General features: G+C 45.5%; 1 long non-coding RNA gene across 1 annotated transcript in view; it reads right to left on the minus strand.

Annotated features, from left to right (window-relative positions):
• Positions 1-339: 339 nt before the first annotated feature.
• Positions 340-21,450, minus strand: part of LOC113593138 (uncharacterized) — a 284,583-nt gene continuing 263,472 nt past the window's right edge. Inside the window, exon 6 of the long non-coding RNA XR_003413187.2 lies at positions 340-457. This is a non-coding gene — a long non-coding RNA (uncharacterized LOC113593138). The remainder of the gene's footprint in view (positions 458-21,450) is intronic.

The following is a 21,450-nucleotide window of genomic DNA, read 5'->3' on the forward strand; positions in this document are numbered from 1 at the left end:
ACTTGTCCCCATTTGTTAGGGCTTATTAAGGATGCTGAGAACCTTCTGATGGTACTTTAGGGGAGAGAAACATGTAGTACTTAAGAGAAGTGGCTTTGGAATTGGACTGCAACTTACACTGAGCTCTGCCCCTTACCAGTCATTGGAACTTGGGCAAGTTATGCAAGGTCTCAAAGCTTTAGTTAAGTCACTCCTGGGAAGTTTAGACTATTAAATGAGATTATAGGAGTTTAGCACAGGGTCTGGCACTTATTAACCACACAATTTATCTTAGCTATTTTATCATTACCATCTTTACTTTGATTCACTGACATGAGGAAACTAGAACAAAGCACCATAACATACCTCTTTTCTTGATACCAGCAATGTCTGGACACAGATGTGGTGAGATTGTTAAGGAATTTCCTTGTGCCAGGTGTTAGGTTTTCAAAAACCAAAGTCACAGACCCAGGCACCTCTGTAAACACACATGAAAAAGATTCGGAGTAAAATCATCTCCAGGGAGCACAGTCTCATTGACAGCAATCTAAATGACACCTTAGGGTTTGGAAAAGAAGTTTAGGTTTCTCCTGGGGAATGTGAAAACAGGGACACAGAAAAACTTGGGCTACACTGGTTTCTTTCTGCAACTGCTATTTGAAATTCACTAACGACCAGCTCAGATGTGCAGCAGGGTTTACAAAGAATGAGCTCCTGACTTCCCCCTTAATCTGCTGAGGGGCTGTGGGCTTTCGAAATCATTTTGAAAGGAGACACAAATTTAGGCCAGAACTTATTGGCTGACTGATGAACCTCCCGTAAATCTTCAAGCAAACAGAAGCTGATTTTGAATCCATTCAGAAAACATTCTTCATTTGATCCCCCTTAAAACCTAAGTTATTTCAATATAATTCAATCGAAGTGAGGCAGCTGTCCCAGAAATCAGAAAAAGCCTCCTTGTTTCATGTTGGCTTAGTTGTTCTTCTGCTAAAGAAATGAACTTGAGACTGCGGACACCACATCCTGAGCCCCACTCGGGGACTTTACACAGGACAGCTAGGGCAGCATGGCTCCCAGACTGTGCTTTGGAGCCAAGCTTTGGAGCCAAGACGAAGAATCTGAACTAACCAATAAAACAAAGGGTTGGAAGCAGGGGAGGGGACAGTGCTGACTTCTTTCTAGGGCAGAACATGGAGGAACGTGACCTCAGGAATATCAGGCCATTAAGATGAGGCTTCGGGGGACACTTGGGTGGCTCAGTCGGTTAAGCGTCCAACTTCAGCTCAGGTCATGATCTCATGGTTTGTGAGCTTGAGCCCCGTGTCAGTCTCTGTGCTGACACCTCAAAGCCTGGAGCCTGCTTTGGATTCTGGGTCTCCCTCTCTCTCTGCCCCTCCCCCACTCATGATCTGTCTCTGTTTCAAAAATAAACAAACATTAAAAAAATACCCCAGAAAATGAGGCTTCAGAAACTGCCCAGGAAGTTGCACAAGGGAGGTGACCTTTAAGAAAATGACAGGACTATCTCAATTAGATGCTCTTCTTCCGCACAATTACTGCTAAACCTGTATTAGATCCTCGTTCCCTGCATATGAGAAGCTGCTCCTGCGTCAGGGCGGACAACAGCCAAGGGGAAAATGACCATCCTTAGGTGAGCCTGAAGAGTCTAAGTGATGGGCAGTGAGGGCATAAGAAGGGGGAGTGGCGTGAATAGGTAGTGGGGGCATTGTGGCTGGAGTGGGGAAGAGAGAAGGCCAGCTTCCTAGAAATGTGAGCAGTAACAGGGCCAAGAGAGAGCTTTCTTAGCCCAGCAGACAAGCTTGGAACATGCCCCCATTTTCAGGTCTTTGTGTGGCTCCTAAGCACACTGAACTCAAGTCTGCAGTGTAGATACAGATTGCTGGAGGCTACTGTTTTTCCCAGATGTTGTTCCACTAAATAACAGTGCTCAGGTCCATAAGAGAATGTGTTCTAGAATGCTTATTATAATAATGTTTATAACAGGAGGGAGTTGGGCAGGCGGGTGGGGGGCAGGCATCGCTACTAGGAATGATTGCTCTGGATTACCACAGAGCGCTAAGAAGAAGCGGGCCGGAGGAACAGAGACGTGGTTAGCTCCAGAAGTCAGTCGTACTGTTGAGTAAAAAAGGCAGGAAACAGAACGAAAATGCCTTTTATGTACACCGAAAACATGCAGGAGAAACATCACAACATTCTTCCCGAGGGGACCTTAGAGCCAATCAAGATCCCTCTGTGGGGAGTGGGGGATGAGAGCGAGGGTTCAGGAAGGAGAGGCAAATAATCTCTCAGGGAAGGAGGGGAGAGCCTTGCATGGTCTCCTCCTGAGGACTTGCTGCATACTTAACAGAAGGAATGACTCAGATCTGCACCTAATTAAACAGACCAAAGCAGGGAGTGAGAGGGAGCCAGCCAGGCTGAGGGCGGGGCAGATGCCCCAGGCAAGACGGGTGGCTGTGGAAAGGCCTCTCGTTAGGCCTAGGGCTGCCCGGAAATAGAGCCAGTTTGACTGTCTCACCAAGAGGAATGGGGAAAGGGACAGGAGGTGAAGTCAGAGTGAGAGAGGAAGGTGCATGGCCTCCCTGGGCCAGGGCAAGAGACTCAGATTTTACTGAAAGTGCAATGGGAGGCCACTAAAACATTTTAAGCCAAGGGGTGGCATGCCTTCGTTGATATTTCCGACAGATCATGGTGTCTGCTAAACAGAAGGGAGCAAGAATAAAACCGTTGATGAGGCACTGCAGCAGCCCCAGTGAGACTTGCTGGGGACCTGGACCAAGGCGGCCGCACATGTGAGGGGAAGTGTTACACACTGCACACAAGCACAACCATGCCTCCACACAAGGCAGACAAGAAGAGTCAGGTCCTTACAGGGCTCACATTCCTACTTTTCCACAGGGAATATAATCCAGGGTTTCTTCTCTGTTGGGCTTCTGCTGGAAAAACGTGAACGACCAGGATGCCATGGGCTTCCCCCAGCCCCACCCCCTCTGCCAGGCGCTCTGAGCTTGGTGTGCTCACAGGTGTTTGCCTCCTAGTCCCGGACTTTCCCCAACAATGGAGTCACATGGGTCTCCCTGACTATGTCTATGGTCAGGACTCACAAGAGTGGGACTGTGCAGGTTGGCGGCCTGAATGTGATTCACAGCTCTGCCGTGCATTTACTAGCTGTGTGACCCTGGACAAGTTCCTTTGTGTCTCTGTGACTCAGTTTCTTACGCGTAAAATACAGATAATGATAGGACCTATTTCATACTTCGTTAATACGTATAAGACACCGGGAACAGCGCCTGGCATCAATACGTGTTCTATTAGAGTGTGCCACCATTGAGTACTGTAATTATTACTAGTGGAGGGTGCCAGCTGCTTTCCCTGCTCCTGCGCCCAGTGACCGCAGCTCTTCCAGCAGAATGTTTTCTGGGAAGTGTGAGCCTGGGATCCTGTTGTCCTGCCTCCCCCCTGCACCCTACCTATGCTCTAAACAACCAACTTGCTAAAAACTGAGGTCATTTTTTGACAAACTCCAAGTTACCTGTATAGCCCAGTGCTTTCCCCAGGAAACAAAAAGTGCTTATTGTAAACAAGACTGAGATTTCTAAAACTTTTCTGAAGTTATAAGGAATGTGTCATCTGCCCCTTCCAAGTATATTTTTATACTTCTCAGAAGACAGCTCAAGAAAAGCAGGCTTAATACTAATGTACAGTGGTATATTCCACGTTGCTGCTCAGGCCACCGGATACATTTACATAGGCTTTCCAAGGGGTGGCCACGGTTTCAGCCCAAGAAGCACCCTACTTCACATTTACCAGGTACGACAGTCATTTATTACGCTTCTTTATCCCTCTCCTATTATTTTCCACCCAAGCTGATGCTTCCTGGCTGGACTCCCTGTGATTCGAGACAATCTCATTAAAGCACTCACAATAGGTTTGAATGACCTGTAGAATGAACCTTGGCCTCTCTCATTTATTTGCATTTTAAAAGGAAGTTTTTAATTTGAATAGACTTCCAATTTGTTGATTTGAGAGTGAAAAAAAAAATGCACTTTCCAAATATCTCTGAAATAGGGCTAGGCTAGACCTCCCAGTACCATCTGGCATTCCAACCAGTACCTCTGCCCTCCCTCCAGCCCAGCACCTGCTGTGTCCCCTGAAGATTTCAAGCCCACACAAGGCCTGTACTGGATACTATCTGTGGTGGCCCCATATCCTCTTCGTCCACCTACTTCTCTAGCGATGTGATCTGCCAGGGCCTTGCCTTAGTTCCACAAGTACCTCTCACTTTCTGCCCAGGCTTCCTGGATTCGGGACACCTGTAGGTGCAGCCTGGGAGGTGAGGGGCATTGGTACCCCAGGGGGCAACCCGTGACCAGTGGAGGATGGAACCTATGGATAAATGCTGTTCTGTCTTTCCTGGTACCCAGAATCCTGCTGGGACAGAGTCCCTGTGGCCCATAGTTGTGTCCAACTCAGAACTCACCTTTGAATCAGCTGCCCTTCCTCCTGTGTTTCTTCCCCTGGGTTCCCCCCTTCCTGTTTTCTTGGGCCACTTATCAAAAGAGACTCTGCTCTCAGGGCAACTGAGGCTAAAACAGTGCCAAAAGGTCTTTACCTGGCCACCTACTTTTGTGCTGTTCAGGGGAGGATTAATATGGTTACAGACTATGATTTATAAAGTAGAAATTTGTCAGGGTATTTGCAAACAGTTAAGATAAATCCCATTGTTTGAGATTTAATGCAATGAATATTTATTGCAGTTTGCCCAGTGTCAGGTGCACAGCTAGGCCTCCGCCAACAACTCCTCCCAGAGACACGGAGATCCACCCTAGAAAGGAAAGGTAAGCAGATCTCCAGGGCAGGCAGCCACGCCAGGGCTGAGAGTGTGGATGCCAGAGACAGGGTGCCTATGTTCACTTCCTTATCTATTGCTTTCTAGCAGGGTAAACTGTCTAATCTCACCAAGCCTCAGTTTCTTCCTCCATGAAATGTGGAAACCCTAGGGTCATTATGAAGCCCGAAAGAAATGTATGTGAAGGTGATATGATGCTGCTGACATGTAGCAGGTGCACAACCAATTCTAACTCTGCAGCAAGTTGCTGATTTCCACGGAATGTGTCACTGCCACGAGGGTGGTAGCTGTCAATGAGAGGAGATGGAGAGCAGGCACGTGGGGAGGGTGTTATCCCTCTGCCCAGACTGGCTCCAGTTTTAATATGAGGAACATCAAAAGAACAATTCAGCCGAGAAAAAGGTAACCACGACTAATCACTTTTAACAGATGTTAAACTTTTGGCCACTTTCTTATTCAAGCAATTTATATCATGTTCTGTGCTCCTCAAGTATGGCATTATGTTTACACATTTAGATGACTTCTGTAGGATGACAAATGTGTTCTTGAATGTTGGAAATAACTTTAACTAAAAAATTTACATTCTCATACATTTTGTACCACACTTGGACTAGTTTTGTTTTAACAACACCTCCTTCTCTCTAATTATCCTAGTCAGTCAAAAGTTCCTTCTACCTTCCTTTTACAATATGTGGCTAATTCCAGGGTGTCTCTGGGAAATTTTCTATCAGCCATTTTGTTAGAGATGGTTAAGGAGAAGGGAGGAGCTCCTAAATGGAAGGGTGAAAAGGGATGGATGAGTAGTGGCAGAAAGGGGATTTTGAGGGGACTCAAGCAGGAGACCTGATATGTGCCTAGTGAGAAAGGAGATGTCTATCTGTAGGCTAGTGAAGCCATCTTGGACATGCTCTGTCCTTCCCCCCCATTCTCCTGGACACCTGCACCTGCTACCAGGTGCTTTGAACCACCCCCACCCCCCTTCATGCCCAGCCTTCTGTTCTTCCCTGAAAGGTTTCACATTGCACCAGCAAAACTGGAGGGCAGACGATCTTCCTTTGCTTCTGCTCACTTCCATTTCTGGACTTCTCTCCAACCTACTATTCTCCCCAGGCAACTGTGAAGATATTTTTGGCTAAGGAGGGCATTCCCAGCACTATGCCAGATGAACAGATGGTGGGTGGGCCAGAGGAATGGTGGGTGGTGGGGCTGGCATGAGGGGCATCTGGCGGTGTCCTTCTGGATTACAGAGAACTGGGAATCTTAAGAAGATCCCTTCCTTCCCCAAATCTGATTGGCTTTTTAAAGACTCCCAGTACCTCTGAAATAAACCAGGGAGTCGGTATAAGCAGGTGATTCTCCTTCAGACGAATGGTTTGTTGTATCATTTGTAGGTATAAAAAGATTTATTAACTCATAATTTTATCAAGTAGTAATGTGTGAGTAAATGTTTTAATAAGGTCACTAATTCCATTATAGTGTGTTGTGCTTAACAGCCTTTAAAGGTGAAATAAAATTATCAGCTCTTAGTTACTCTCCTCCAATTTTCTGTAGACTTAACGAGGGGTTTTCTGGAAGCCCACGACTCCCCACCTCCTTCCTATCCCACTACCTCCACAGACCTTTGCTGCATTTAAGACAATATAAAGTGTAGTGCCTCAGAATTAACATTCTGGGGTAAGAAAGATTAAAATTAGAATCCTAGCTCAACCACTCAGTACTTGTTTGACCTTGAAAGAGTTCCTTAACCCAGCTTAGCCTCAGGATGCTCATTTGTAAAATGGGATCATTACTGTACCTCACACAGTTCCCCCTAAAGAATGCATGGGATCACTAACGCATGGACAATACGAACAAAGTGCTTGGAAGGGAGTGTGAGCTAATAAATGTTAGTGACTGTGTTAGTTGTATATTGCTGTGGGACAAATTACCCCAACTCAATCTGCATATAACTAAGTTACATGCCTCTGCTACAAGGTCTCTCAGAAGGCTAGAGTCAAGGCATTGGCCAGGATACAGTCTCATCTGAAGGTTTGACTGAGGGAGGATCTGCTTCCAAACTCACTTTTGTGGTTATTGGGAAGACTCGTAGCCTATGGGCTGGTGGACTAAGGACCTCAGCTCACCCCGGGCTGCTGGCTGGAGCACCTCTTCAGCTCCTTGTGATGTGGACCTCTTCCTGGTGTGGCTCAGATATGGCAGCTGGCTCCCATCAGAGGGAGCAAGCAAGAAGGCAAGAGAGGGCCCGCAAGACAGAGGACACAGTCTTTTAGTAACCCAACCTCTGAAGTGATGTCCCATTACCTTTGCCATATTCTCTTTCTTAGAAACAAGTTATTAGTCTTACACAGCATGTAAGGGCTTGCAGTCCAGGTGCTTTTGTTTTTGTGGGTTCCTTCCCTGCTGCTCCCCCACTCCCTGTTTAGTCTAGTATACCCACACTTCTCACACTGTCCAGACATGCCAGAGTCTAAGAGCTCCCAAGTGGTTCTCCTGGGATTCATAATGATGTCTCAGGAGATTTGTGTCATTGAAAAAGGTAATGGTGTCTGTTTTGATTCTTAACTTTTTAGAGAAAACCAACACATAAAATTACTTACCTATTTTCCCTTTCAAATCAGAGCAGGAGGGCCTTTGAGCATGCAGCATGTGGGGTTTAAGAGTCAAAAAAGGTTGGGAGATGTCACCATGCATATTCATGCCTCCATGATCGCATGGCTGATGCCTCTCTGTTCTGCTTGGTGGATTCATACTCAGCCTTCAGTGTCAGACTTAGATGTCACTTTTTTGGGGCAAATATATATTCAAGGCCCTCAGGACTTATCCCTTCTTCCCCATGTCTTCTGTTTCCCTGTATCATTTTGAATAACTCCCTCTTCGAGATCTTCTGTTATAGATAGTGCGTATACAAAGTATTCCACAAGATCCTAGGATTCCATATGGTGATGAGGATGGGTGTGGCAAGGGCTCACTTTCTTAAATGGGTGGTCTTTTCAGTTTGTGTCATCTTTCCTGTCCACAGCCCTTTCTATGGAGACCTTTTTTTGCTCTTGGACCTTGTTGCCCAAACCTTCCCTTCCTGTCCTGGAGATGACTCTTGTCTCAAGGGCAGCTCACCTCATTGCAGGAGTGCTGGACCTGCCTTATCAGAGAACATGCCCAAGTTCATAAGCCAGCAGGTGGTGGAGCTGGGATTCAAACCCTGGTGGTCTCACTACATGGCCTTGCTTTTACTCCCCACACTGTACAGTTCCAAACGCTGGAGGAAGGAGAACTCTTTAAAGCACCTTGTTTTAAGTCCTTTGGGTGCTGACAGTCAGGAGCTTCAAAGGTGTGAGAAAAACATGGGATTTTTCCATGCTTCAGAACTGTTTAAAAACCAACACTGAGTCAAAAGTGCTTCCCTAAGGAGCATTTGCCAGCAATTCTTACTGTCCCTGTCAATCATTCACAAAATCTCTATTTTTCTTGGCATTTTTGTGCAACAAGACATTTGCTAGTGTGACGTCACTTGGGTTTTTTACCATCAGAAGTGCCCTCACACCTTGGGCTTACTACAGTTGATTGCACATTTGTATCTCAATTATAGATTGTGACTTTCCTGTATATTGAAGACTTTCTCTAATCCAAACAATAACAACAACAACAACTCCCAGACAATTCAGAATGGAATTGGACCGCTGTCAGGTTTTTTCTGCCTGGCACAGCCTGCTTCTTTAGGGAATGGTACTTCTCCCATGTCAGGTGATCCTGGTGGGACTATCCTTTGAAGTACCTTAATCTAACCCCTCCTCCCCCCAATACACAAAGACCCATGCTCCATGACCCATGCCCTTCTGTATGTCAACAGCTACAGAAGTGAGCACAAGACCTAAGCGAGGCCAATCAGAATTGCCTGGATTGATAAAAAGAAGTTGGGAAAAAGAAATTCCCTTGTTGTTCAGTTGGGAATAAATAAGTCTGTTCCTGGGGAGACTTCTTCCCTGCCGGGTGGAGAGCCAGGCTGCTGAAAGAAGCCAACAGGGAAGCAGGTCTGAAGCCAGAGAGAGGGACAGAGACTTCGTATACTGATTGAGCTCTTGAATCCAGTGTCTGATGCTAGACCCACCCTGCAATTCCCAGCCATGTATGCCAATACAGTACTTTTTATCCCCCAAACTAGTTATAATTGAGTCTTTATCATTTGACAGCCCAAAGTTGGGTTTTTAAAAATTGTTTAACATTTATTTATTTTGGGGAGAGAGAGAGACAGGCAGAGAGAGAGATAGAATCTGAAGCAGGCTCCAGGCTCTGAGCTGTCAGCGCAGAGCCCGACATGGGGCTTGAACCCACGAACTGCAAGATCATGACCTGAGCTGAAGTCAGATGCCGAACTGACTGAGCCACCCAGGTGCCCCCAAAGTCAAGTTTAAGGTAGAGGTCAGGGATGGCAAATCAGATTCAACTAACATGCAAACAGCAGCAGTTGCCAGATAAAACACAAGGTTTTCCATTACATTTAAATTGCAGAAAACTAACAAATACTATCTTGGTATAATAGTTTTAGTATACATATTTAGTTTAAGCATGTCCCAAACATTACATGGGATATACATATACTTAAAAAGTTGTATTTTTATTTGTTTAATAAATAGCAGTGGTGGTTGCTTGTAACACTGTGTTGAAGATTCTGAGGGCAAGTTTAGCCTCATTGGGAAAAAGTATGATTATTGATTAATGATGTCTGTTCCATGCATGGAAATAGGGAGAAGTGGCATGGGTACCATGAATATAGCATCCTTGGTTTATCCCAAGTGTTTAAACATGTTTTTTTTCCTGCAGTCTTGGGCAATGCAATGGTGTTTTAATAATAAGTAATAGTAGCCACGATTTACTAAGTCTCTTTAAGAGCCTTACATATGTCATCTAATCGAACCCTCATGACAATATTTTACTGGCTCTTTTTCACAACTGAGACTCAAGATAAGTTAAATTCGCACAGACAGTAAATGGCAAAGCTGGGATTCAAACCTGTGTCTATCTGACATCAAAGCTCATGCTTTTTCCAATTCATCATTCTGCGGCAGGCAAATATTGTCCTAACAACATAGACGCAGAAGTCATCTTAAAATGCTATTTTACAAATTGCCACATAAACACTTATAAATCCAGTTCTTGGCCCAAAATGGTAAACTGTCCTTTCACGACAAAGAGCAGCGCTTCGACAACAAACTAGAGCCTCGTACGAGGCAGTGTTTTGGCAAACAGATTTCAACAGTTGACACCAGAGTAGTGCCAATTGTGAAAAGTGGCTTTAGGCTATAAATGACTATGTACAACCAGCATTATGACAAAGTGGGAGGGGATCTGTTTAACGTGTAGCAGGGGATGGCTAGGTGAGCCCCACATGAAATTTCAAGTTGGCTATTTATGGGGCTGGAAGGCATATGTTCCTTGATTAATTGCATGAGCTGCTATGTACGAGAGCATTTGTGTTTTGGTAGATGAAGGGGGAAGAAAGTATTTTAGTGTGAATATATGTAGTTTTTTTTTTTTTTTAACTTTTCATGTATTCGTTGTTCAATGTTTTTTGAGCTAGGATATAAGATAACGAGATGGTAGACAGGTAACAATGCAGGGGATAGGATGGCATCTAGTCCCTATTTTATCTCTTGGGTACAAAGCAGGAGAGATAGAAGCTGAAGGAAAATGGTGTGATATGGGCATAAGCAATGCTACACAGGCCTGGTGGAAAAGAGAGGCATGGCGCTCTGGAAGGCCATGATTTCTGCTGTGCGGGGCTACCCTGCACCTCTCTGGGACCTTGAGGACTGGAAGCTTGGGAATCACTTAGGGAACCAGCACCACTGGCCTGAACATCTTCATCCTCAGGAAAAGTCTAATTAGTCCTTGCAACGGCATGACTTCCTGAAGCCACTGCCTGTGCAGAGAATATTGACTGGGTGGGCCAGCAACAAGTGGCACGTGACAAGCTGACAGAAAAGTCCGTGAGGACATGATTCTTAGAAAGGAGGGCTTGAGGCTCATGGGAACAGGATGTCTTAAACTATTTGGGTTAATGAGACATCTTATGTGTCTACACACCAAGAAGGCCTGGGGGACACCAGTTTACAAGCATGAAGACTAACTAGAGAGAAAGGACAGAATAAATAAAAAAAAGTTTGGACAAAAATAGAGGCTTTAATAACCTCAACAGACACAAGAGGATCTAAATGCTCGATGAAGGCAATTCCAACCAATAAAGGAAAGGAGAAATCTAAGAAGGAAAGCATAATTTCCTGTTTTTATCGGATCTTGGGGGGAATAACTGTCCTCATCTTCCTTGCATCTGTTTTGAAACCCATGCCTGACCTTGGTGGTTGTCTCTAATCCCAAGGACAGGTGGGGCTTTGTTACCAAGTATTAGGAATCTCTATCCCATGTCCCTTTCCTTTTGCCCCTTCTCATAGGATGGCTGTCACCTTTGGGGTGTTCTATTTTAAGACTGTGGATCAGAAGGGACCATCAACATTTCTCTGTGATTCCAGGTTATCCCTGGGGTACTTCTATTTTTTTATTCTAACTCTTATGATGGGATGAATATTTCATTGTGCTTGTTGCACAAGAGTCCTTTATCTATATTATTAAGCTCCATTTCCACAAATGCTCTATGTCCCCAAATATGGCTCATATTGGGACCTGCTGGGCCCATGTCCCTTTAGACTTATCAGCTAAGCACAATAAGCATTTCTGTGAAAGAAAAAAGGAAAAACTTAAGTCAGTCAATAGCTCACTACATTTAGAGCAGAACTTGGTTTTTGCAAGCTTGAAAGGACTATTTGCATTTACAACAGCAGGAAAAATTAAGAAGTGGGGCATTTCTCAAGATTTAGAGCCACATCACGAGCAAAACATCAGTTTCCACCAGATACTTTCTGAAAATACCTTACCTTTCTCAACATGACCCACCAGCTTTCTGGAGCTGATGGAATCAAGTACACACTGTGGGTCTGATATTTAAGGTCCTCTGGGCCCACCGTTCAGCCCTCAGCTTCCTTTTATGCCCTTCACAGTTAACAAGTCAATCTGTTCAGCATTACTTGAACTTCGCTGTGTCTGAGACTTTTCTGGACCTTTCCTTCCACCTGGGTGGTCAGTCCTCTCTACGCATCAAGGTCCAGTTGAATGCCACTTCTTCCACTGGACCTTTATGATGTCCACAGCAGGAAATTCACCGTTCCTTCCTTGGAATGTCTATAGCACTGCCTCACAAGTGGGTCAGGAACACATGTTTTATGCTCTTTCCCTGCCTACCTTATCTCCCCCCCCCCCCCGTAGACTGTAATTTCCATAAACATGAGCCACATCAATGTCTTCTCTGTGTTGCCCCCTGCTCCCCACCTATTCTTCAGCGAAAGAAAGAAAAGAAGAACCATCCTCGTGGATTTGGGGATATTATCGGTCAAGTCCCTTTTGTCTCTGGAAAAGTTAGATCTGGATCACCTGCTGGTGCTACAACGTGACCTCTCCCCACTTTGCACAGGACTTCCTCAGTGGGATGTGAGGGCGTGTGAGCCCCAACCTGTGTCCTTTGTTGAGAGGGGCAGGTTGAACAGATTCAGTACACAGAGGCTACTTTGCAGGGTTCTCAGAGCTGTGAGGGGGTGGAAGGTGACAGGACATCTGCAGCCCCGTTCCTAGATTTGTGGCTCCTGCCTGATTCTCCTGCCTTTGGCCTCCCTCACTTTCCACCCCAGACCTGCCGGCATCACCACCTGCCAGACCATCAGTTCACCTCAATTTAGGACCAGCTCCAACTCAGGGGCAATGGGCAAAGAGCATGGGCTCTAAGTCCTCTTTGTTTCTGCACTGATCCAGGCACTGGCTAATGCAGTCCCTGGAGTCTCAGCTCTGTCCTTTCAGTGATCTGTTAAAAAAGGGTGTATCCATGTCCCTTGCCTGTTCCAAGTACCTGTCCTCCTGGCCTACTGGGGACCCCACCCTCTAAAATAATCTGATTCTCTTTCCTCTATCTATCCCCTAGTCCCACTGTCTGGACCCTCATTACCTCTTATCTAGACTACTGAATACACCAGCCTGATTGTCATGCCTCCATATGGTAAAACCAGACTGTGCCTGTCACTCTCCTGCACCAGCCCCTCAGTATTACCCCATTACCTACTGAAGAAGGTACATATTTCCTGCCATGGCTCACAAAGTCTGCAGGAACCTGCCCCTTCCAGTCCTCCAGGATTAATGCCTGCCATTCCTTGCCTGAACTTTAGACTCCAGTGCCCCCCTGCCTCTCCTGTCACTTCTTCCCTGTTTCTCTTATGCTGTCATCTTTGTCTCCATCTATCCTCCCATGCTTAATGCTTCTTAGTTTGGTCAACTGTCATTTAAAAAATTTTTATTCCACTGAAACATTTCCTGATCACAATCAGCCAGGCCAGGTTAGCAGATGCCCCTCTTTTGTGTTCCTTAGTATATCATGATACATGGCTCTGGTAGGCCAACACTTAACACCCCATCTAGAGCAGGGTTCTCCCAATATCTTGCTGTCTGAGTTACTGCTAAAACATACACATGTCATCCCACATGAACATGCTATGCATCACAGAACACAGTCTTTGCACTGCCAATGCAACGAAGGCAAAAATTCCAACTCTGACTTCTTCCGTACCCCAAACACAAAAGGACCTTATAAAATGTTCTAAGATAAAAGAGTATGCAGGGCGTCAGTGGGTGGCAAATACCATAGATAAAGACATTTGGGATGTTGGAGACCAGCAGTAAGAGTCATGAAAGGCACTATTCAACGGAACTGAAGGAAAGGGAACCAGTAAAGTGGGTGGGCATGAGATACTTTCTGCAGAACTATGTCCCTTAAGCCCAAACCAGAATGCTCCATAACTTCAGCTAATTCCTCTACAGGCGTATGTGTTAGCTAGAAGGGAAACCCAAGGGAGGGATAGGACCTTCCTAATATAAACACATTGTTACTATCAGAACACAGATGCAAAAGAAATGGTCTACAGAGCACCTCATGGGCATCAAAACCTTGAGGGATGTGAAGGACAGTGGTCAAGGCTGTACTAAATTCAGAACTAAATGGCTGATCAGCCTTTGACTTCCTTTATACCTCAAGCCAACTGAACCTGAACTTCCCACCCGCTTTTGTGAATGTCTTTTGTAAGACTGGTCTAATACGAGAGACGCAATAAAGTGCTCCTCTCCGATTTACCACTACAGAAGACAACATAGTCTCTTTGGGGCAACTCAAGATTGCCCTCTTCTTAAGAAGGGTGGAGAGTCCCATCCACCACCTTCTTTCCAACACGTCTCTCCCACTGGGGCTTGGAATTCCAACTGACTTATTCACCATCAGTAGGGTACTGGAGATTAAGTTAAATTAGGATTTAATGGGTTCTAAACTGCCCCGCTGTGGATTAGACCACGGCACTAGTTCTTGATTTAAACGGTAAATTGGATCGCCATTTGCCAGGACGGTGATTTGTGCTTTGGCAATCATCGCAGATCCATAAGTAAACTAGTAGATTTCCCTGACACAGTAATCGGCCTTACTGTCTAGAGTCTTCACACATTTTTCTTATAGGTTGAATTAATACAGAGAAGCAGGATGGTTGATGGTTTCATTTGTTGTACCATTAATGAAACATAAAACAGATGTGTGAAACACTGTCTTAGTAATAGAAACTGCATTACAAATTATTTATCTGCAGAAATCATGTCCTGAGTGTAAGGCGGGAACAAATGTAGTTTTTCTCTTGACAGTACTAGGTCAAACTATATTAAAAAACCTATTAAGCATAAAGTCTCCTGCTGCAGTTAAATATAAAACACAATTTGTTCCCTCTGTCCAGCGCGGCATTAAAATCTTGTAAAATCAACAGTACTTTGGACCCACTTGCTTGTGACTTTCCCTTTCTTTTTTCCTGGTCACTTCCCAGGTGATTCATCATCAGAAGAGAAGAGAATGAGGGAAACATATGCACTCTCTCGCATTCTCCCTGTGAAGACCAGACTGGCAATAAAAGGTCGTAGGAAGAGGTGGAGTCCACCAGAAAACCTTGGCAGCTGACTCCCTGGTGCTGAGAGAATGTGTCCATCACCTCGATTTTCATCCTTTAATATGCAAAGGAAAACACTGCGGGCTGAGGTTGAGAGGGAATACAAAACAGCCTTCTAGAGAAAGGCTTGGCAGTACCACAAGGGAGGGGTTGTAAATTGCAATGATTTTCTTGACTTGGATTGTTAGGGAGGCTGGAGAGATCGGGTACTCAGGTTAAGTTATGTTCTTGGGCACGAGCGCTCATCCGCAGCACCTTCCTCAGGAAGGGAGGGTAAAGGAGAAGTGGGAGGGAGGGTGAAAGTGACTCAAGGGGTTCTGCAAACCATACCCTTCTAGCACCTTCCCTCAGTATCCTTAGCGGCTACTCAAAGCATCAGGCGACATCTTAGCAGAAGGGGGTGCAGGGACATTTGCCAGGTGGTCCTCCCAGCTCAACCGTGCATCTTTCCCTGGGCTCATACTCCTAGAATTTGCCTTGAAATTCTACAGTCTGGTGTCATGCATGGTAATTCCTAACAAGCTTGACATGTTCACTTCCCAAACATGGGATCCAAGGGTTCCAGTCTCAGCCTCCAAGGTCCAGAGTGGGCCACCCATGAGCTATTGTGAGGCTCTGCTTGCTAACCTGCGCTCATGACTGTTCTACTGTGACAGCCTAGGGCCTTGTACATGAATGAGGGGAAGGATTTAAGCTCAGTGCATCGCTACTGCAGCCTAGGTGAAGAAGTTCAGGGAAGGCCAGAGCATTTCACCCAAAAGGGGGCGTGAGTAAACAAAGAGATGGTTAGTGCACTTTAGGTATGTTAAAAAAAAAAAAAAAAAGGATTAAAGTAAGGAAAGAAAGGAGGAAGGGGTGGCAGGGATGGGGGAGAGAGACTGTGTGTTAACCATCTTAAGAATAAAATCTCCTTTTTGATAATGTCTGCCATTCACTCATTATTAGCTTTATTACAAATACTTTCACAGCTAAGTGAGAGCCTACAATGGAGGGTAAGTAACTACTCTGCACCAATTGCCGAAACCCATGTTTCACTATCAACAATAATTAATAATCCAGGCAATGGCACTAGCAATCCCTGTAGCAAAAGTCCTTCTCTTGTTGCCTGGACTTTTCCATACAAGCACAAGAGCACAGGAAAAGAAGCAGAAGAAAGGACAGTGAAGGAATAGCGTCAGGGAGCAGAACAGGACTGGACTGAGGTGTGGAGGCCAAAGCCTGAGCGTCTAGTTGTGCTGTTTCCTCTTGCAAGCTTTAAGATCGCTAGCTACCCACAGGGCCACTGAGGCTATAAGCAAATTCTTTGATATGTATTCGTTCTGGCAATTTAGAGGGTTTAAAAGGTGTTTATTAGTCTCCGTAAGAAAATAAGTTCTGGGACATGAACTCTAAAATCTTTGCTAATGTGTGCAGAGAAATAAATCTCACCAAGTGTCACATATGACCTGGGGACAGTAGTGTTTGGGGGGCAGTGGGTCACAGTTGTCACGGGGGGGGAGGGGAAGGCAAAAGTGGGCTTGGGAATAAAAGCAAAGCAGATATTTTGATCCAGACAGATTTCTCCTGGGGCTCGACTCGTGGGCGGGTGGTACCTTTCAAGGCTGGATAAAAGATACTCTGGAAAGGCATACACCTTGGAGAAAACTCAGCATGGGTGCTGGGGCAAAGCTGGCTGCTTTCACTGGGGTGGAGGGCACCACTCCCAATCCGCAAAGTCATTGAATGTTGAGCAAACGGGAAAGGTAAAGGTTCTTTAGAATCATTAGCCCAGAAGGGAAAGATTGCAGTTTACTGAACCACGAAAGATGGTCTGAAATCACCCTTTCTCACATACTGCTGGTAACCCAACCCAGCAGGTAAGAAGGCAAATCCTCCCTGCATGCAAAATAAAGGCTGAAATATTCCACAGACAGCTGGAAGCTTTTTTTCCCCAACTCTGTGTCTGCTCAACTAGAAACAAGCCTGTTGTCAGTGATGATCCTTTCTATAAAAGCTTCTCCAAAAACTTTCCTTTTTGTTTCTTTGACCTATAATCTTTGAGGAGCTGCTTCGCCCCTTACCACTGTTTTGACAACCTAAGCATCAGCTATAAATGCCAGGAGCCTCACAGAGAGTGAATCCTCTTCTGAAGAGATGTCTGATGGGTCTAAACTTCAGCTCTAAACTGCCAGCTTCTGCTCCCCAGCCGAGGAAAATCGATCCCGTTCCTTTTTCAGGAGCAGTGATGTGAATACTAGGCAGTTTGGGTTTAATGGGGTCCCTGGAGTTAGTAGGAGGAGGAGCTGGTTTTTATTTCCCTGGTACTGGGAGTTCACCAGGCATGGCTAATGGGAGGACAGAATGGGGAAGAAGGCCTCCCTCCTGACCGTGCTCTCCTTTCTACTGTGAGTTCCGGAAAAGCTGAGGATTCAGGGCATGTTGATGAAAGGCTGTGACTGTGAAAACCAGTTGGAAGAAATGCCAGCTGAGGTTTGCAGTCTTGCTAGTGACTCCTGGGCTGAAACTGAGATCCTGCTCCTCCACCAGAGAGGATACCCATCCTAATTCCTCTGCCAATAGAGAAAGTCCCAGTCCTCCAGGGACAAAGTCTGAGTCCTTATCTGCATTGGGTTAACAAATCCCCCAGCCTGGCCTGCGTAAGGTCTTGACTTCTCATGGAGGAGCTCCCAGGAGGCAGGGGGTGGTCACAGAGAAGGCTGGAGAGGTTGGCCAAGTTTGGAGAACCTCTCAGGCCAAGTGAAGGAATTGAAACTTTATCCCACAGCACATGGAAAGCCACTCAAGAGCACTGAACTGGGGAGTACCACAGTCAGACTGGCATTTTAGGTAGAACGTTGTAGCCACTGAGTAAGGCTGGATTTGAGAGGGACAAGGCAGGGGACAGGGCAATCAGGTATGGATCTCTATTAATAGTTCACAGGAAAGCCTCAGGACTCAGGGATGTCTAAACACCCATTAGGCACTTCCATTTCCGTTTCCCACAACCAAAGAAAACCTATCCTCTTACTGTAAAATTAGGCTCCTCCTAACTTTCCTTTCTTGGTGAATACTTGCCCAATCACCCTACTCAGAAACATGGTAACTGGCCAAGGTATCCTTCATTCCCTCCTTCTCCATATTCTGTCACTGTATCCTATCCATTTTAGCTGCTATCTCAAGTCTTCCTCTCCAGTCTGCTGCTAAAATCATTATTCAAGTTTGGGTCCCCCACCCTGAACTTTGGCAGTAGCCTCCTGAGTTGGGAGGTAGTTGTCCTTGGAAGATCTGCTCTTTGCAAAAGGGCAAAGAAATGAGCAATGTGCATGTGCGGTTGCAGATACAAGGTCTGAAATAAAAAGTCTTATCTGAAAGTCACAGGCTAGGTTAGGTGCCCATTCCCTGGTATCATGGCATTTTCCATGTTTTGTTGACACTCTCTGGTTACATATCTGTCATTCCCTCTAAGTCAGGAGTCAGCAAACCATGGACCAGAGATGGCCTGTGACTTCTTTTTGTAAAGAAACTGTGCGTTGTAATTCATATATTATCTACAGCTGTGTTTTGTGAACAGTTATAACAGAAACTACATGGCCCACAGTGCCTAAAATATTTCCTACCTGGCCCTTTCAAGAAAAAGTTTTGCAACCTCTGTTCTAGATCATAAACTTGTCAAGGGTGAGGAACTGTGTTAATGTAATTGCTATATCCCTGGGATCTAGCACAGCGCTTGGGACATAAACCTGGCTGTTGTGTCTGTTACATGAGGCGGACAATCCCAGGTGTTGTGACTCAATGGTATTGAGGGTGACAAGTGGCAGCCTGATTTCTTACAGGCATATGAGCAGATGTAGAGGGTACCTTTCTCCCTCCCACATGGTGGTCTCTGTTGTAAATTACTCCATTATTATTATTATTAACAATGCATAATTTCCTTTGCTAGTGGAGTTCTAAACACTCAGACTCATCCTGCCCTTGGGGTGGCCCTTTCTGCAACTGTGCACCCTAACAGTGCACCCCATCCTTTAGCTAATGGCTGTGGGTCCTGGCTGCTGTCAGTCCCAAACACGGAGACCAGGTTACAGATTCCTATGAAGTGCTGGCAGTCCTGCTACATTTTTGTAATGGTACCGCTTTCAGTAAGTTTTGATGGTTGAGTCCAATGATTTGGGGAGAAAGATAGTGGATTTCTAGAAGCAAAGCATGAGGCCCCGATTGGTCTGCTGGTCACACCATGTCTTGTCTCTATGTACCAGTATCGATCACTGCTCCATTCTATGTGTCCAGATCTGTGCCTGATGCGTGATGGGTGCTCCACAAATATTTGCTCATGGAAACTCACTTGAACTGTTTTATATCATCTCTTTTGCCATCCTGTGAGCTGGGTCGTGCTCTCCTCCATTTTACAGATGAGTGAGCTGGACCGGGTAGTCTCTGCCACATAGCTGGTCAGTGTCACCGACAAGATTTAAGTCCAGATCTTTTTGACTTAGAAGCCCGTGCTCTGTCCCTAACATCAAGACACAGAATGATAGAAGCTGCATTTGGGGCCTGTCATCCCTACCTTCCTTCTTATAGGCTCAGAAACATACAGGAAGACAGATTCCCCAGCTCATCACTTCCCGCATTAAATTCCCCATGGTGGGATTTCAGACGCTGAGTTATCAAGAGCCAAGGGTAATTCTTTGCATGAAAACAGTCCAAAGGCCCCTGGGAATTGTGTGTGGCCTGTGAAGATTTTGGCATACTCTCTAAAAATTCCATAGACAGCAACCCCTCTCCCATGCCACTGGAGAGGATCTCTTGCCCCCTAAGGCTACACCGTGTCCCATTCCAGCACAATGGAAATCAAGCAATTGAGCCGTACACCGGCTTTTCAAAAGGCTCCAGTATAATGTACCGATTGTGTCTTAGGCAACAATAACAAAGGGAAAAACTCCCAGCCAACTTCCTTCACATGACTGGACAGAGAAAACAAGCAAACACACAACAGACTGAGCCTGCCCCAGCTGTCCTCCCCGAGAAGGCAGGTTCTAGAATCACTGCTTGATCCTCTGTGGCATAAATTGGATGAAGATTGGAAACTTCCTGCTACCTAATACAGCAAGTGAATCTAATTTGTGATTTTTATTCCCTTCGCTCTGAGCTCTATTTACGGACGAACTTTGGTGTCACATCCATTTCCAAAATATATCATTAAGTAGCAAAACCCACCTCTGCAGGTGAGATTAAAACTGGTCATGTGGAGGTTTCTACCCATGTTTCTACCCGGGTTGAAAAACCAGACTTGGTGCTTTTCCTCTTCTAAAGATAATCTTCACTTTAATGGGCTACAAAAAGCAGCCTGCCAGCAAAAAAACACACAAACATTTATTAAAGCCTCAATAAATGGTAATTCACTGAAGATAAGATTTTTCCTCCTGAAATTCTAAATGCCTTCTGAAAATTATTTCAGAAATATGTTGCTCAAGGATTAAAATAGAGTGCTTAAGTCTTCTGTTGCTCACGTTCAACTTGGTTTTCCCTTGAGAATATTAAACCAAACGGAGAAAAAAGCTACCAAGCTAACTAATGTGAGATCTGATGCATCAGATCCCTAGGAGAGAAGGAAATGAGGTCTGCAAGAGCCTTCCTCTTCTCTTTCCTCTCTCACTCATTCTTTCTGCTTTCTTCCTTTTCATTTGGCTCTAGGCATGGTTTCTCTGGCTCCCAGGACCTTGCAAGGAATACCAAGCAATAGTTTAGGTGATTCTCACGATGGGGGAACCTTCATTTGTAAAAGCTGGAGGAGAAGGGCTGATTGGATTGGAAATGCAGGTTGCAAATCTGGGGTGGTCTGGGTGCCTCTGGGGCCTAGTGAGCTCTCCCCAAGCATCACTCCTGCTCGGAGCTCATCAGAGAGCCCTGGACTGGGGAGGGCAGGACAGGCAAGCAGGCAGAAAGCCCTAATAACCACATTCTTCATTATGCCAGGTCAGATTTCCAGCACAGCAGGAAATCCCCAAGGAGCCCGAGACTACTTCCCCATGTTCTTAGACATGGTCATTGGAACCAAAGGACAAGAATGTTAAGAGGAATCTCAGGGACCACCTAGTCTAAGCCCCTTGCTGCACACGTGCTTACAATCTCTTCCACTTCAAAAGTTTCCTGTTACTTTGCGTGGTTTACCAGCCACGTCCTTAGCTTGCACCTTCCCATCATTGCCAAACAGATTAAAAAGTAGCCTACATCCCCTCTCCCTGTCCTTCCTCTTTCTGTAATCCAGCTCTTACATATCATTTCTGGAAATGGCTCATTGCAAAGTCATCAATAACCCTCCAGCTGCTCAAGCCAATGAACGCTTTCCCAGTTAGCGCTTACACTTTCACTCCTCCGATGTCACTTGCAGCTCCTCTGGGAAACTGTCCTCTCCTGGCTTTGGTGACCCCTTCTTTAGTTCTCTGAGTTTCCTGACATCTCCTACTTAGTGTCTTGATGGTTCTTTCACCAGGTTTTTAAATGCAGCTTTGTCCCCAAGCTCTGTCCTTGGCCCTCTTCTCTTTTTACTGGGTGCATTCTATT

The sequence above is a fragment of the Acinonyx jubatus genome, chromosome D1 (genome assembly GCF_027475565.1).
Source record: "Acinonyx jubatus isolate Ajub_Pintada_27869175 chromosome D1, VMU_Ajub_asm_v1.0, whole genome shotgun sequence".
NCBI classification, from domain to species: Eukaryota; Metazoa; Chordata; class Mammalia; order Carnivora; family Felidae; genus Acinonyx; species Acinonyx jubatus.